A 6391-nucleotide genomic window follows, 5' to 3' on the forward strand; every position below is an offset into this window, starting at 1 on the left:
TATATACAATAACGAATAACAAGGCACACATTTGCAATTTCCCGGCAATGGCGCCATTTGATGAGAAAAAATTGTGTCGGTATAGAATTTCTCAAATAAATTCTCGTTGTAAGTATAGTTTGTAAACCAACAAACAATCCTCAATCAACATTTAATATGCTTGTCACAAGAACAAACCCCAATAAGAATAACCAAAGTATTTAAACCTCGGGTCGTCTCTCAAGAAATTGCAGGGAAGTGTTTATGTTGTTGGTTATGGGTTGTATATTTTGGGGTTTTAAACAAGGGACAAGAAAAATAAATGGCAAGAAAGTAAACGAAACTCAAATGATAAAAAGGTCTTGGCAAGGGTTGATGGTTAAGGATCTTTATCCTTGTTACTAACCACAACATGATAATTGCAAGGATCAATCCCATTAAGTTATCCTCTAACAAGTAAAGGAAAGTCAAATGTTAATCCTAATCCATAAGTCCTAGCAACCTCACTAATAGATTTAGTTGAAGCTAGAGCCAATGGACACCAATCATCAATTACTTGGACATTAGCAACTCAAGTTCACCTAAGTTACCATCCCAAGCCAAGAATAGAAAAATATATTCTAACATCCTTCCAAGCATTTTGTCAAACATTTGGAAGGCATAAAAGTAAGGGAAAATAAGATTGCAAGAAATATAAATCTACAACTACAAATTGCAAGAAATTAACAACAACAAAGCAATTAAACAATAAAAAAATCAAAGGTAAAGAGTGCATCAACAACAAAGTAAACAAATACAAAGAGTAAAATACTAAACTAGGAAAGCAAAGGTAAAGAAACAAGAAATTAAAAAAGAAAAGTAAATCAAAGCATGAATTAAACCTAGATCTAAAGAAATCCTAATCTATATCTAACCTAATTCTAAAGAGAAGAGAGAGCTTCTCTCTCTAGAAACTAACTAAAGCATGATGAAAACTCTACAAATTGCTCCCCCCTTGTCCAATCTTCAATTCTGCATGAAATAGTCTCTGGAATTAGTTAGATTTGGGCTTGGGAAGCTTAGAAATTGCCCCCAGCATTTTCACTTTAATAAGGTCACGTGTGAGCTGCGACGCGTACGCATGGGTCACGCGTACGCGTCGCTTGGCATTTTACTTCCTATGCGTACGTGTCATGTCACGCGTACGCGTCGCCATGCAACTTCCTCGTTTCCATGCGTTCGCGTTTGTCACGCCTGCGCATCGATGTATGCACTCCAAATCCTTGATTTTTCATGAATTCTCCACTTTGCATGCTTTTCTCTTCACTTCTTTGATCCATTCCTAGGCTTTTCAACCTGAATTCACTAACAAATACATCAAGGCATCTAGTGGAATCAAAGGTGAATTAAAATTAATCAATTAAGGGCCTAAAAAGCATGTTTTCACACTTAAGCACAAATTAAGGGAGAATTATGAAACCATGTTATTTCATTGAATAAATGTGAGAAAAGTTGATAAAATCCCCTAAATTAAGCACAAGATAAACCACCAAATTGGGGTTTATCAGGGAGTTTGTTGAGATCTTATCCTTTTGGTTACCGTCTTTCTCGAAGCAGTGACCTAGCCTTGGTATCTTCTGGATGGTGTCCGACCTCTTATAAGAGGTCTGCTAGAGATTGGAGGGCCCTCTCTGGAGGTTAGCCCTTTCGCCATACTGGGTCCCGGCTCAGAGATCAGGCTAGGGTATGAACACTTATCTTATCCTATCTTTTAGCTAGTTTGTTAGGGGTCTATTTAAACACCTTTTGTGAGGCCATTTACACAACTTTTGATGAACAAAATTTTCAGTTGCTTTATGCACGTTTTTATTGTGTGATTAAGTGAGGTGAGTGATTTGCGTCGCTTGTTATATGAAGAAGACTGAAGGATCCAACCTAAGTTGAATCTGCTGGTTGTTTCTTCAACTTCAGCGCTCTAATCTAGGTTGTCAAGGACAAGTTCCTTGAAGGTCTAGTAGAGAATCCCTTTCGGTGATCTAGGTTGCTAAGAATAGGTAACTTAAAGGTCTAGTAGGAAAACTCTTCTCTATATTTTTATGTTTCTACTGTGTCTTTTTATATCATCCTTTATCTTATACTTTATCCTTCATTTCATAATTTTCTTATTAATTATGGAGGTTTTTAAAAATTCATAAAACCAAGAAGTAGCAATAATAGAGAAGAAAGAAAAACAAAAAGCAAGGCCCAAGGCTCTGAGTACAATTGGCTAGGAAGGTTAAAAAGAAACAAAGCTCAAAATATGATATTTTATTAGTACTTTGAGTCTATTGAATTCTTGTTAATTGTAGGAAAAGGATGGCAAAAGGGAATCAGAACACAAAAAGAAGAAAGCAATAAGAAAAGCATCCTAAAGAAGGTAGAAAATTGGCGTGCAACACGCCCATGCAGACCAAAGCAAAGAACCTAGCATGCAACATGCCAGCAAAAGGGCGTGGCACGCCAGGACATGATTATAGGAAGCCAACATAGAGGCACAAAGCGGCATGTCACATGCCAACTCCTGGGCGTGCAACACGCTCGATGATTCACTTCCAGGATGGCTTTGTGATGAGCGGATATTTTATACGCTTTTTGGCACCATTTTCATATAGTTTTTATCATGTTTTATTTATATTTTATTAAGTTTTCATAGGTTTTAGTGAAAAATTCACATTTTTGAATTCTACTTTGAGTTTATATGTTTTTATGCAATTTCAGGTATTTTCTGGCTAAAATTGAGGAGCTAGAGCAAAAGTCTGATTCAGAGACAAAGAAAGCACTGCAAATGCTGTCTGGATCTGACCTCCTTGCACTCGAAAGAGATTTTCTGGAGATACAGACATCCAAAAGGTGCGTTCTCAACGGCTATGGAAAGCTAACATCTATAGCTTTCCAGAAATTTATAACTGGCTATACTTTGCTTCAGAATTGAAGCCCCAAAACTAGCGTTCAATGCCAGCCTCCTACCCTATTCTGGCATCCAGCGCCCAAAGGAGAAGAACCAATGTCCAACGCCCATAAAGGATCCCCTAGCCATCGTTCAATGCCCTAGAGGCCTTCTAACACATGGATCTCAATCAAGCTCAGCCCAAACACTCACCAAGTTCGCCCCAGAAGTGGATTTTAGCACTAAAAGGCTGTTTTACCCTTCTTATGTAGTCCTTAGTCATTAGCTTAGTATTTATTTGAGAAATTTTACAAACTCAGGGAAGGAGGACCTGCCATATTTTTTTTATCATTGTATTTTCTATCATTATGAGTTTCTAAACATCCTAGGTTGAGGGGAGGAGCTCTGCTGAGTTCTATGGATTAATAAAGTACTACTGTTCTATCTCAATATGTGTTTGATTCTCTATTCTAAGATGTATGTCCATTCTTCATCATTATGAATGCGTTGAACCAGCACAAGGTTATCTCATTCTACTTGGGTTCAGCATGAATCTTTCATCGGACAATGATGAACCACTAGCTTGATCATACATCTCTTAGACGGCTAATCCCCGACTTCGTTGGGGACTTCTCGAGACACCAGTTCAGCCGAGGTGCGGGGAGATTAGAGTCTTTGTGGTAGAGGATAGAACCAAAGGCGCAACATTCTCTAATTCAGAAGATTTGACCTTGTCAGTGGCATTTTGGGTAGGATCACTAAGGAGAATGAACTGCAGGAGCTTCACTCTCAATCAGACTGGATCCACACTAACCCTGGGGTTCAAATCTGGAGGAGTATTGGCGATCCCTTAAGAAAGGCGTTGATCACATACAGCCTGCCATAGAAGAAATCATTCACAGTTGAAGAAGAGAGTAAGACCAGATTGATCCAGAAGAACAAAGCATCTCCAAGCCTTAACCATCTTCATATCATTGCATTCACCATCAACTAAGTAACGTTTTATTTATTTTCCTTTTATGCAAATTAATCAAACAAACAACTCTTCTATCTGCCTGACTAAGATCTACAAGATAACCATAGCTTGCTTCAAATCACAATCCTCATGGGATCGACCTTGACTCACTCAGGTATTACTTGGACGACCCAGTGCACCTGCTGGTTCAGTTGGGCGAAGTGTAATTTCGTGCTACCAAGTTTTTGGCGCCGTTGTCGGGGATCATTCGAATTCGGACAACTGACGGATTATCTTGTTGCTTAGATTAGGTAATTTCCTTTTCTTTACAGGTTTAGTTTTATTTTACGTGAGTCTTTTATTTTCCTTTCAAAAAGCTTTCAAAAATATTTTCTTTTCTTTATCAATCTTTATTCTTTGTTTGAGTCTTTGTTCTTGTTCTTGTGTGAGTCTTTTTCGAATTTCTTGAGTCTTTTTCCAAAAAAATTTTCAAAGATAGTGTCTTTTATTTTAGTCTTGTGTCAATCTCTAAGTTTGGTGTCTTCTTGAGTCTTTTCTTTTAAAATTTTCAAAAATTGTGTCTTTGGTTTTCAAAATTTTTAAGTTTGGTGTCCTTTGCATGTTCTTGTTTTCTTTCAATTCTTTGAGTTTTATTCTTGGTGTTCTTCTTGATCTTCAAATTGTTCTTGTTTTTCTTCTTATTTTGATCTTAAAATTTTTAAGTTTGATGTCTCTTTATATTTTTCCTTGCAATTTTCGAATTCTAGGTGTGTTAGATCTAAAAATTTTAAGTTTGGTGTCATTTAGTTGTTTTTCTCTTTCTTCATTAAATTCAAAAATCAAAAAAATAAAATATCTTTTCTTATTTTTATCTCAATTTTCGAAAAAAGCAACAAAAAAAATTATAAATTTTAATTTCAAAATCATTATCTTATCTTATCTTGAGTTTTAAATTTCAAATTCAAATCTTTTCAATATCAAATCTTTTCAAAAATCATATCTTTTTCAAATTGCTATCTTATCTTTTGATCTTTCTTTAAAATTCAAAAAATCTTATCTTATCTTATTTCAATTTCAAATTTTAAAATTGAATTCCAAAATTTTAAATTTTAAATTTCAACATTCAAAATCAAATCTTTTTCAAAAATCAAATTTCAAATCTTATCTTTTTCAAATCTTTTTAAATTCTTATATTTTCTAATTTCAAAATTCAAAATCAAATCTTTTTAAAATCTTTTCAATTTCTATCTTATCTTTTCTAATTTCAAATTATAAATTCAAATCTTTTCTAATCTTCTATCTTATCTTGTTTTCAAATCTTTCTTAAATAGTTACTTGTTTTCTCTTTCTTCTTTTTCAAAATTTTCTAACTAATTCCTCTCTTCTAATTTTCAAAAATATCTTCTTTAATTTTCTCTCTTCTTTTTTAAAATTCATAATTTAACTTTCAAATCTTTTTAGTTAATTAGCTTTTAATTTTCAAATTCAATCAATAATTAAATTATCTTTGTTTCTTATTTCTCTTTTTACTTTAAATTTTCAAATTCCTCATCTCTTTATTCGAATTCTTCTTCTCCTTCTTCTATCTTCATTCTTCATTCTTCTCCTTTCTTTATTTCTTGTTTTCTTTTTCTTGTTTATGACCAGGAACAGAGATAGAGAACCTCTCTTTAAACCTGATCCTGAACCTGAGAAAACTCTCAGGAGGCGTTTACAACAAGCCAAAGTACAACACTCCGGAAGAAACCTCTCAGAAAATTTTGAACAAGAAGCTGAAGACATGGCAGCCAATGCTAATAATGGAGGAGATGCAAGAAAGGTTCTTGGTGACAACACCATAGCTACCCCTAACTTTTACGGCAGAAGTATCTCTATGCTAGCCATTGGAACTAACAACTTTGACCTTAAGCCTCAGTTAGTCTCTCTTCTACAATAGAATTGCAAATTCCATGGACTTCCACTGGAAAATCCACATCAATTCCTGTCAAAATGCTTGCAAATCTGTGACACTGTTAAGACAAATGGAGTGAATCCTGAGGTATACGAACTTATGCTTTTTTTCTTTACTGTTAGAGACAGAGACTAGGATATGGTTGGATTCTCAACCTAAAAAAAGCCTAGATTCTTCGGAGAAGCTGGTCAATACTTTCTTGGCCAAATTCTTTCCTCCTCAAAGGATGAGCAAAATTAGAATGGAAGTTTAAACCTTCAGACAGAAAGAATGTGAATCCTTCTATGAAGCATGAGAAAGATACAAGCAACTGATCAAGAGGTGTCCTCCTGACATGCTCTCAGAATGGTCTATCCTAGGTATCTTCTATGATGGTCTGTCTGAGACGTCCAAAATATCATTGGACAGCTCTGCAGGTGGATCACTCCACTTGAAGAAAATGCCTGAAGAGGCAAGAGAACTCATTAAGATGGTTGTAAATAACCAATTCATATACACCTCTGAGAGAAACCCTGTGAACAGTGGGGTCCCTCAGAAGAAAGGAGTTCTTGAAGTTGACACTCTGAATACCATATTGGCTCAGAATAAGATCTTGACCCAA

General features: G+C 35.2%; 1 non-coding gene across 1 annotated transcript; it reads right to left on the bottom strand.

Moving 5' to 3' along the window:
• Positions 1-6022: 6022 nt before the first annotated feature.
• LOC112782091 (small nucleolar RNA R71) lies at positions 6023-6131 on the bottom strand. The gene has a single exon (XR_003192831.1). It is a non-coding gene; the product is annotated as a small nucleolar RNA R71 (small nucleolar RNA).
• Between the last annotated feature and the right edge of the window lie 260 nt (positions 6132-6391).

This window comes from Arachis hypogaea, chromosome 19, assembly GCF_003086295.3.
Source record: "Arachis hypogaea cultivar Tifrunner chromosome 19, arahy.Tifrunner.gnm2.J5K5, whole genome shotgun sequence".
Classification (NCBI taxonomy): Eukaryota; Viridiplantae; Streptophyta; class Magnoliopsida; order Fabales; family Fabaceae; genus Arachis; species Arachis hypogaea.